Genomic DNA, 11751 nt, shown 5'->3' on the forward strand with positions numbered 1-11751 from the left:
ATATACAGAAGCAAGTATACTAGGCTGAATAATGTCCCCCAAAGATAACAGGAACCGCTAATATTACCTTATTTGGAAAAAGGGTCTTGGCAGATGTGGTTAAATTAAGGATCTTGAGAGGAGGAAATTATCTGCATTATCCGGGTGGATCCTAAATGCAATTACCTTTATCTTTATATTAATACCTGTACATGCTTACACAGGGAGGATGAGGAAGGTTAGACACATACACACAGAGGATAAGGCAATGTGAAGATGTAGCAGAGAGATGTGAAGATACTGGTCTTGAAAACTGGGTGATGCAACCGCAAGCCAAGGAACGCTGCCAACCACTGGAAGCTGGAAGAGGCAAGGAACAGATTCTTCCTGAGAGCCTGTGGAGGAAACACGGCCCTGCAAACACCTTGATTTTGGTCCAGTGCTACTTATTTCAGACTTCTGGCTCCAGAACTGTGAGAGAATAAATTTCTATTGCTTTAAGTCACCAAGTGTGTAATACTGTGTTACAGCAGCCACAGGAACTAATACATCTAATAACAGATTGGTAACAGCCGAACGATCTGGAACAGAGACAAGAATGGGGTGTGCTGATTTAAACACACACACAAATAAAACCAACAATACAGGGTGACAGGGTGAAATCTAATGTTGAAATGCATTAGTATCTTATGGTGTCGATGGCTTAGTTCCCGTGGAATCGCTGGTGGTTTTTCAATGCTTCTAACTCAGCGCTAAAAGCTTACCTCACACATGACATCACTTGTAGTGACAAGAGCCAGCACAGGGCCAAGCAGAACTTCAAGCTTAACAAAGACAAGAGCTGTGTTGGGGCTCTGGGAAGGAAACCATTCTCAGAAATATTGCTGGGACTGGAACCCTTGTCAGGAGTGAACAGAAAAGGAGTAAAACTGACTTTTTGTTTGAAGTGCCCAGCTGGATAATGTGCAGGTCCAATGGTCTAGGGTAGAGCTGGAGGTTACCCAGCAGCAGAGAGGCAAGTGGGCTCCGGTGGGGGTGACCTGGAGACTGAGGAATCCCACTGAATGCTGGCAGGTCGTAGCTCTCTAGTTAGCATCAGAGCCCTGAGGATAGTGATAATTTATTGCATCTTTAAAAGGTAAATATTATTTAATTGTAGAAAGGAAAGACTTGATTGAATTTCATTGGCACTATCAATAAGAACATGAGAAATGTTACCCTAGGTGATGAGAATTAATAAATCCTCTCAGCATCACCGACCAAGATGACCAACAGAGGTACCCATGGAGGTTTGTGGTGGACACTCTCAAAAGGTCGGGGATACGTACTTCTCCCCCCTGACGCCTCTACCTCCCCTAAAGTATGATCCATTGTTAATACCATTAGCATCCATTCATCTTGTGATCCTTTGATTTGCGGATTTAGGACAAGGACTCTGGCTATTGAATTTTCCGCTTAGATGTTGGAAAAGGCAAGGCTTCCATTCAGAACTCAGGAATGGTCCGTGGTACCTTCATAACGTACTTCAAGCAGTCCCAGATTGAGGTCCCTCTCAGCACAAGCCTTGTCTCCATGACAGCTTATTTCCTGTTGCCCTCTGCTATTGAGAGCAATGTGAGCTGTTCCAGTGACCAGTATATTATACCACCTCTGCTTGTGATTGCGTAGCCTGAATTAACCTTCCCGTGATTTAGAACCTGATGGGTCTGAATTTCATTATAGATATGACTTCCGCGCTCTTCTTCTCTGCTTCACAGGCATTCACTTGGAGGGATGCTGTAATTACTATGTAGATTGCTTTCCTATCATTTGATTGAAACTTCAGGAAGAAGGAAGGTCATTATTGTAACTTCTTCAATTTCTCATTTTAGGAAATCTGGAAGCAGAGCCAGGTATAATTCAGAATAATTCAGCCCACTGAGCCACTCTCCTTGGAAAGCATAAATAGAGCACAGAAGTTAGTTCTGAAATGGATTGTAACCACGAGTCCGAGAAATTCTCAAAAGACCCATTTCTTGGAAATAAATTTGCCAAATAGAGCAGGATCCACAGCTGCTCTTTAAGGTCTGTATTCCCCAGGGACTGTGCTCACAACCCCACCTGCTTTGTCATCCAGCCAGGGGTGGCAAGTAGAGGGAGGCCTTTCTCCATCTCATGGCTGGTGTGAGGGTGGGCACTGCGGAGGCGAGTTCATGGGTCACCCTGTGGTTCTCTTTAGAAAGACAGCTGCAGTTTGTGTCAGACCCACGAGGAGGAAGACATGCATTTCCAATGCACTGCCCATGTCCTTCTGTCCCCAAAGCCCACTCAGCGTCAGCCACTAACAGTAAGTCAAGTCTGTAGAAGGCAAGAGATTTGTCAGGCCAAATTCTCCACTGCAGCTTTTGGTCACAATACACTGAAGTGGGCATGGCACTGTGATTTCACTTCATTCTCCTCACCCAAGCAATATACCAAGGATGATATTAAGGACATTTACTGAAATATCAAGATAGAAAGAGATCAGAAGGAATCTAAATATCCAATAACAAAAACTGGTTAAATAGAGTGCATCTACGTAATGGGATACCATATAGCCAGTAAAAAAGAAAGAATCTGTTTAACATACACTGATATTAAGTTACTTCAAAATACATTAAGTGGGGTTTCCCTGGTGGCGCAGTGGTTGAGAGTCCGCCTGCCAATGCAGGGGACACGGGTTCGTGCCCCGGTCCGGGAGGATCCCACGTGCCGCGGAGCGGCTGGGTCCGTGAGCCGTGGCCGCTGAGCTGTCGCGTCCGGAGCCTGTGCTCCGCAACGGGAGAGGCCACAGCAGTGAGAGGCCCGCGTACCGCAAAAAAAAAAAAAAAAACAAAAACATTAAGTGAAAAAAGCAGGGTGCAGAAAGTATGTATAACAGGAATATTTTATGTAAATACTATACATCCGAGTACATTCATACAATTTTTTCTAGAATGTTCAAGAAAGTGTCAACACTGGTTTCTTTTGGTGAGATAAAGATTTTTACTTTTCTTTCTTTCTTTCTTTCTTTTTGCGGTACGCGGGCCTCTCACTGTTGCGGCCTCTCCCGTTGCGGAGCACAGGCTCCGGACGCGCAGGCTCAGCGGCCATGGCTCACGGGCCCAGCTGCTCCGCGGCATGTGGGATCTTCCCGGACCGGGGCACGAACCCGTGTCCCCTGCATCGGCAGGTGGACTCTCAACCACTGCGCCACCAGGGAAGCCCTCTTTATATTTTTTTAATACTAAGTGTATATTGCTCTTAACTTTGTAACATTTTCCCCAAGTTTTCTTGGCCATCCTTCAGGGGATCTTCCCAGACTCTTCCTCTTGACTCCAGGGTGATCTTCTAGGGTTGTACACAAGCACCCAGCCCAGGGGACAAGTAGGGGCTGAAATTCAGCCTGAGGCGTCCTTGCCTGGCTGTGAATCCCGGCACCAGGTTGCGTACACACAGAGGCCCATCCTTTCCTAAGTCCCAACATGCTACCATACGGGCTGGTGGCAGCTCTGCACAGCTCTTCATTTTACCTTTCGCTGCCGGCAACTCTTTATTTGTAACAGAGTTTGACTTGGTTACTGCTCCTAACCTGTCCCCCTCAACTTCAGACCCTCCTTCACATCCTAGTCTCCTACCCCCTAGTCTAGGGCTCAGTCCAACTCCAGGCCCACCCACTGCTATGCCCAGCCCTGAACTCAAGCAGCATTCAGGGCTATAAAACTAGCTACGTACACAGAACTTTCTAGGGAGAAAGTTACCTCAAGCACGGGTGTGCCCAGGCACAGTGAGAATTGGGGGTCTGGAGCTCAGGTGGGACCGTGTGTGGCAGGCAGGTGTATGCATGTGAGGACAGCAGAAGAGCTTGGGAGTGACAGAAACATGGCTGGGGCCATCTGCGGGCTTCGAGCCGCTTGGCTGGGTGGCCTCTTGACTCACCTGAAATAAAGTCAGGCGAACATATTCATGTTGCCCCAGCTTCTGCGTGTGAATGTGCCAACATTTATCACTCACAAAGAGTCAGCTCTTATCCACACCAATGGCAGTGAGCATTGGCACTTACCATCCCAAATAGCAGATGATCACAAAATTAGGGCTTTGGAGAGCTCTCCTTGGAATGTAATTGGTGATTCTTTTTAATGTAGATTTTTTTCCAGCATAGATTTGCTTGAATTACAATTAACTTGTGTTCTCTGTTTCATATCTACTGAATATAGTAGGACTGAAGGAAGATAGAGCAAAACTACCAGAGATTAAATAAATTAACCAGAGATTAAAGATTTGTTTTGGATGATCGGCGTGGAAGGGCTGAGTTCACTCTATTTAAAAACATAGTTAGGTTTCTCTCTCTGTTATAACATAGCAGCCTCTCTGCAAAACTAAGTATTCAACCCAAGGCCAAAGAAGCATTTCTTCAAAATGTTTTCTTATCTTTTCTTTTTTTTTTTTTGCCGGTACGCGGGCCTCTCACTGTTGTGGCCTCTCCCTTTGCGGAGCACAGGCTCCGGACGCGCAGGCTCTGGATGCGCAGGCTCAGTGGCCATGGCTCACGGGCCCAGCCGCTCCGTGGCGTGTGGGATCTTCCCGGACCGGGGCACGAACCCGTGTCCCCTGCATCGGCAGGCGGACTCTCAACCACTGCGCCACCAGGGAAGCCCTGTTTTCTTATCTTTAATAAAATTCTTTTGTGTGTGTGGTATTAGCAAATTTGATTTAGAAAGCATCCAAAACCTTCTCTTATTTTAGTAGTAGTCACTTGAATCTCTAATAAGTCAGCTTCAATCCACTTTCTCTGGTCTAATCTTCAGAGGGAAGCATCGCTAGCTTATGAACTTTTAGGATGTTGGCACTAGATACCACTAAGTAAGGCTTGCTGCATTGTCATAACTACAAACATAAACGGAACTTCACATTTTGCCTGTAGATTTTCAGGCTTAAGGTATCAGGAGAATGGGGTTTTCCAATACATTGATTACGTGCTGTGTGTGTGTGTACTCATCTTTTGTGATAGTTATACCTGATAGAGAATATGGGCACATTTTATCAGGTAACATATCCACAGACCAATACTGTTCCTCACATGACAGAATTAAATTCACATATTAATGAATGGGACTATCAATATGACCCGTCCTCTAAAAAGTATAAAATAGATCATTGCTTTCTACAACTATCAGAGTATTGAGAAGCAGTAAGTTTTCCTTCTTTCTCTTTCATATTTTCATGGGGTCTCTACTGCCCCACACCCAGCAGTCTATTTACTACAAGTGACCCTAGAGTTTATAACTCGGGAAGGGGTAAACAGTGTCAGTCTAGCCCATATACAGGCTCGTGACTCAAATACAAGCAGCTTGGGGCTCACCAGATGAGTTTGTCAGGAGAGAAATGTCAATTTGAGCAGATGTGTTTTCTGTTTTTATAATACAGCTTAGAGAAATGGAATGGTTGTCATAGTGTAGGAGTTTTAGCGAGAGAGTTTTAAATTCAATAGAGAAGGAACCAAGAGGCACATAAACAAGAAAGGAATGAGAAAGGCATTGCAGAATTTAGCAAGAAACTGATGCTTCCCCCTCATCCTTTACTGAAAAGATTTTTAAGAAGCAGTGATAATAGCTCCAATTGCTACCAGCAAATGCCATGCAGAGGCAACCAGAGTTGTTTCTTTGATTAGAGGAGCCTGGCTTGTAACCAGCTTACTGTTTCATGCTTGAGAGTAAGAATGGCCAAGTCATGTTTGTCTGGGTTTACAGGCAGAATTGGCCACTTACTGGCTAGGTGACCTGGGACAAGAGGTCCATTTCCTTACCTATAAAACGGGGTTAATAATAGCACCTATCTAATAAGGTGTCTAAGAGGATTATGGCTAATAATACATGTAAAGGGTTTTGCATAGCACCTAAACACATAGAAAGTGCTCAACAGAAATTTACTCGTCAATATTCGTAAGTATTTGAAGACAGTATGTTCTCTTACGTAGGCTAATCCACCCTGAATCTTTTTCAGCAAATGCTCTCTTCGTAGGATATATACAAGTAAATGTCAATCAAGCCCAGGTGAAATGATCATAAATTCCAAATTAGTGGTGGCTTACATAAATGTGGTGTCGCTGTTTTCTATTATCTGTGTTAATACTTCCCTCCATTTGTATAGCTAACTGAGAGCTGAATGTAGTCTCCATAAAATGTTAGCGCTGTAATGCCCAAGTGGAACTTATTTAAGGAACAATTATGGCTAGAAAATGGTCTGTAAAAATAGCTCCCGTCCTTGCATCACATTGCTTGTTCCCAGCGGTGCCTTCAAGCCTTTCTGACAAACAGGCCTGCCCTCCTGCAGACCCAGGAGTTTATTCTGCTTCACACGCCCCAACAAAACTGTCAGCTGAGGTCTAATTGCAGAACCTTCATTACCAGGGATGATTGATACTATAAAAAGAACCCAGCTGAATTTTTCACATCCTGCTGGGTGAGCACAAGGGCGGCTCTCCTGTTCCTGTGCCCCGCCCCCCCACCCGACCACCACCAGCAGTTATCCTTGGTACCTGTGTGGTCTGGTCTCTGCAGGAAGCTCCTAGCAGTTGACAGATGTTACCTCCCTTCTGCTCCGATCCTCCCTCCGCAGTAGGCGGGCTGATGACCATGATAGATAGAGCTGGCCTTCCTTCACAGCTGCAGACAGGATCTTCATTTCTTAACCTCCCCACTTAAGTATCTTGCTTAAGGTCACCCGGAAGTGTGAGACCAGAGGAAGATGAGACATTTCTCCTGTCCCCGTAGGCCTTTGTGACAATGTATGGGTGACTCTATCTGTAAATCAGCCTTTTCCAGTTACATTCTTTCTGTTAGTCCATCAACAAGCATGTGTAAACCTCCTACTCAGTGTTCAGTACTGAGTTAATGACAGTGAAGGGAGATATTCAGAAGCAAGAGGACACTAAGGAATTTTAAACCTAGTTGGAAGGCAGAATCAGGCAGGACTGCCCCTGCTTCTATAGCTAATAACTTTAAGAAGAGAGTGATTTATGCAAATTTTATATGAAGCTTACGAAAAACCATTTTTCCATCTGTGTGTGTGTTTGTGTGTGTGTGTCTGAGAGAGAGAGAGTGGGAGGGAGAGAGAGGACAGAGCACATCTATCTGTATATCTCGAAACAGAAAGACAGAAAAAGAAACGTCTGGAAAGATGTTCACCAAATAAGTTAGGTTGCATCTCTAAGACCTGCGTAGCAAAATGCCTGAGAGCGTAGTCTCTGAAGACACAAGGTACATTTATATCCCAATTCTGCCACTGTGTTACCTTGTCCGTGTTATATTTAGTCACTCTGAGTTTCAGTTTTCTTAAAGCGGGATAGTAATTGTTGTATCTCATAGGGTTCTCATCAGGATTAACTAGAGCATTGTGTAGTGCCTGGCACCTGGCATTTAAATATAAGTGCTCAATAAATGTAACTGTTTACAGTGATAAGCTATTGAAAGAGAAGAGGATGGCAGGGGAAGCCTTAGAAAAGGCAAGACTTGAACGGGTCTCTGGAGAACAATAAAGATTTGGCTAGCTAGAAGGGAAGGCTGGCAGTGGGGAGGCGGGTGTTTTCAGGGTTAGGGAAACATTCTGAGCAAAGGCAGAGGCAGGAAGGAGCCTTATTTGTTCTCCAAGAAAGAGAAGGCTTGTGGGAAGTGAGAAACAAGGTTGCATAAGAAGGGGACCCGAGATAGTAGAGGGCCTCGGGGATTTTGGGTGTTGTCCAATAGGGAAAATAAAGCTCTTGAATGTATTCGAGCCACAAAGAATCTCATCAGTTTAGTGTCAGAAAATCACCCTGTCATTGAGATGAAAAAGTGAAGTTAGAAGAGGAATAGAGGCAAGATGGTGTGATTTTTAATTTTCCTTACTCCCCCCAACCAAAATAGGGATGACCCCTAAGATAGCAAAACAGACAAGAAGCAAGCTACCAGACTGGAAGGCAGCAGAGGGAAGACAGTTCTAAGAGCCAGAAAGCCTAGAGATTACTATTAAGTACTCGCCTTCACAAGGAGGGGATTTCATAAAGGTGTAAGTTTGACAGACCCAGCTGAGATTGTAAGGGGGGCTTTCAGTCTCCAAACGGTGGTATAGTTGGCATGTGGCCAACACCCCTTGAGAGGAAGAGTCAAAGTGAAGAATACTTTTCTACAAGATTTCAAAAGAGAAGTGCTCTGAATGGATCATTGCCCGCCCCAACATTACTGAGAGACAGGAAAATAAAATGTCAGGCCAGCAGAGGGTTGGTGCATTAATGTTATATGAGTCTAGAAGCCTCGTGTGAGAAGGAGGGAATGGATGGCCATGGGAGCAAAGGTTAGACCAAGGTGTCCCTTCCTCCTGCCTTCCTGTCAAGTAAGTAAAACTCTTGATAAAAACAAAGAAACAAAGAAACAGTGCCAAGGACAGAAGTATGGGGACTCAGACTATGCGGACAAGATCGTCTTATGAGGAGGCAGCAATGGGAGATGGTCAAACCCAGACTCCGATCTATTGATTCTCTTCCCTGGGGGGCCATTTCTGTCCTCCTTTAAATCAGCAGGAATGACACAAATAAGAGGCGGAGTTGAGGTTTCTCTCCACTAAGGGCACATAAACAGCCAAATAGCTGACACCTAGAAGGCAAAATGAAATTGCAGAGAAAAGTACCCTGATAGCTGAGGAATGCAGCCATTAATAAAAGAAAGATAATAAACTGAATTATTCCTACTAGATGATAGGCAGATTTTAAAAATTGAAATAGGTATAATATATACAATCAAAGAGGGACAAATAGTATATTAACATGAATATAACAATTTTTTAAAAGATCAAGTAAAAATACTAGGTAGGAAAAATATAACAGTTTAATTAAGGAATTCAAAGAGACAAAAAACAGAATGGATACAAACAAATTTGAACCAGTGAACAAAAGATCAGGTTGAGGAACTATCTCACAAGGCATCAAGAAGAACTAAAGTGAGGAAAAATAAACTAGAAAAGGTAAGAATAATGAAAGCAAAAAGTAGGGATTTTAACAGGAGTTCCAGAAGGAAAGAAAAAAGTAAACAGAGGGAGATGTGGTAGACTGTAGCACTACGCGTTCCCCAATGAACCATACCTCTCACAATGTAGAGTTAGGCCCCCCTCTCACACTGATGCTGAACTTGATCATGGGCTTTACTTTGACCAATGGGATATCAATAAAGCAAGTAGAGATGTAAGTACCTATGCTGGGTGTGATCACGTGAATTACCCTGATTACTCTGACAAATGTAACATCAGTAAACTTGAAGCAAGCAGAGACTTAAGAAGCAGTTGTGTACACTGTCCTGACCATGTGAGGCAGCCTAGTCTAGCCTCCTTGAGGATGAAAGACCCCATGATGAGAGAGGCCTAGTCATCCCAGCTGTCCAGAGCAGCCTAGTTCCCTGGATTCCCTTCAGCTGAAAGCAGACACAGGAGTTCGCCCCGTGAAACCAATAGAACCTCCCAGACAACTCAGAACCTTAAGAAATCATTGTTGTTCTTTTAAGCCACTACGTTTTGGGGTAATTTATTATGCATGCAGCAATAGATAATTCATACAGGAGGCATAGATAAATAATGACCAAAAATTCCCAGGGTAAAAGATTTTAGACTGAAATAAAAAATGTTTGAGACTGAAAGGCTGATACAGTGCAAAAAGATAAGAAAAAAAATTACCTAATATTTATAGTGGAATGTAATAACTTCACATTCCAAAAGGCAATTCTAAGAGCATGTAGAAAGAGAATATATATCTTACAAAACAACATGAATTCACTTGACATTAGATATCTAAATTGTGACCCTGAAATCAAGAAGTCAATGGAGTATTCTTTCCAAGGAGAAAAAAAGGACTTCTAATATAGAATTAAACTATCCCATTTAAACATGAGGATTCAATAAAGATATTCTTAGGTAAACAAGGCTCCAGGAACTTTAACACACAAGACACACTCCTAAAAATATTCCTGGACCAAAAACTAATGAATTAAGTTAACAACTCAAAAAGTTAAATATAATAAATAAAAACAAATATATTTAAACAAATATATATAATATATAAATATATATAATGAAGAAAAAAATCTTTTATTTGAAAAGATTTATAAGGTAGACAAACTTCTGGCAAGAGTAATGAGAAAAAAAAGTGAGATGATAAAATAAATAAAACAGAATAATAAGGAAAAAATACCTAAAGACACATCAAGGATCTTAAACATAATCAGAGTGTCATGAAGATCTATATGCTAATAAATTTGACAACATAGATGAAATGGCAGTTGGGGGACGCCTCAGGCAAAATTACTGAGGCAAGAAGAAATAGAAAATTGGGGGCAGCGGCGGAATAGGCCGGGGCAAGTCGCACTCGCTGCCTTCTACCCTGAAGAGAGATGCGGGGGGAGGCGGGTGTGGAGAGCGGCTCTGCGCTCTCCCCATCGCTCCACTCGCGCCCCAGTGTAATGAGGGTCACCTCCTCCCCCCAGCCGGCCCGGGATGGGGCGCGGGGCACGGCTGATGCTGGCCCAGGATGGATCAGACCTGTGAACTACCTAGAAGAAATTGTCTGCTGGGCTTTTCCAATCCAGTGAATTTAGATGCCCCTGAAGACAAGGACAGCCCTTTCGGTAATGGTGAATCCAATTATTCTGAGCCACTTAATAGGCGTACTATGCAGTTACGTACTGCCAGTGAAAAATCCCCAAATGCTTATGGACAAGATTCTCCATCTTGTTACATTCCACTGCGGAGACTACAGGATTTGGCCTCCGTGATCAATGCAGAGTATTTAAATGGGTCTGCTGATGGATCAGAATCCTTTCAGACCCTGAAAAAAGTGATTCAAGAGCTCAGTCGCCAATTGTTTGCACTTCTCTGAGTCCTGGTGGTCCAACAGCACTTGCTATGAAACAGGAACCCTCTTGTAATAACTCCCCTGAACTCCAGGTAAAAGTAACAAAGACTATCAAGAATGGCTTTCTGCGCTTTGAGAAGTTTACTTGTCTGCATGATGCACATGTAGATTCTGAAATGGACCCAGAACAGCCAGGCACAGAGGATGAGAGTATAGAGGAGATCTTTGAGGAAACTCAGACCAATGCCACCTGCAATTATGAGCCTAAATCAGAGAATGGTGTAGACGTGGCCAGGGGAAATGAACAAGACAGCACACCAGACAGTAGACACAGTGCAGTCAAATCACCATTCAGCTCCTCAAACTGAAACACAGAAAAGTAAGCAAAGAAATGAAGTGGACGGCAGCAATGAAAAAGCAGCTCTTCTCCCAGCACCCCTTTCACTAGGAGATACAACCATAGAAGATGGTTGAGATACCATAGAGATACCATAGAAGAGCAATTAAACTCAATAAATTTATCTTTTCAGGATGATCCAGACTCCAGTACCAGTACATTAGAAAACATGCTAGAATTACTTGGAACTTCATCATCATCTACTTCACAAGAATTGCCATTTGTAAGCAGTTTTTGGTACAACTTAAATATATACATAAATGTATATACACAGGCAACTTAAAGGGAAACTATAAAAACCAATTATAACTAATTGGTTTTTGCTTGTTTATCAGTTCACAGATGAAAGCCTACTGCTAATGATAAGCTCTTTGGGGAAATTTTACTTTGATTTAAAAACTTTTCCTCTATTGTATGAGTTTGGTTCTTTTTTGATTCTTCCCAGTTAACTCTCCATTGAGGACTGGCTAAGAGTTAAACTTTTAAGGGCATTTGATTGAGTTCA

The 11751-nt window shown here is 43.1% G+C and overlaps 1 pseudogene; it reads left to right on the plus strand.

Moving 5' to 3' along the window:
- The first annotated feature begins 10525 nt into the window (after window positions 1-10525).
- On the plus strand, window positions 10526-11529 carry LOC136139832 (histone-lysine N-methyltransferase, H3 lysine-36 specific pseudogene; annotated as a pseudogene).
- The last annotated feature ends 222 nt before the right edge of the window (window positions 11530-11751 follow it).

The sequence above is a fragment of the Phocoena phocoena genome, chromosome 1, assembly GCF_963924675.1.
Source record: "Phocoena phocoena chromosome 1, mPhoPho1.1, whole genome shotgun sequence".
NCBI classification, from domain to species: Eukaryota; Metazoa; Chordata; class Mammalia; order Artiodactyla; family Phocoenidae; genus Phocoena; species Phocoena phocoena.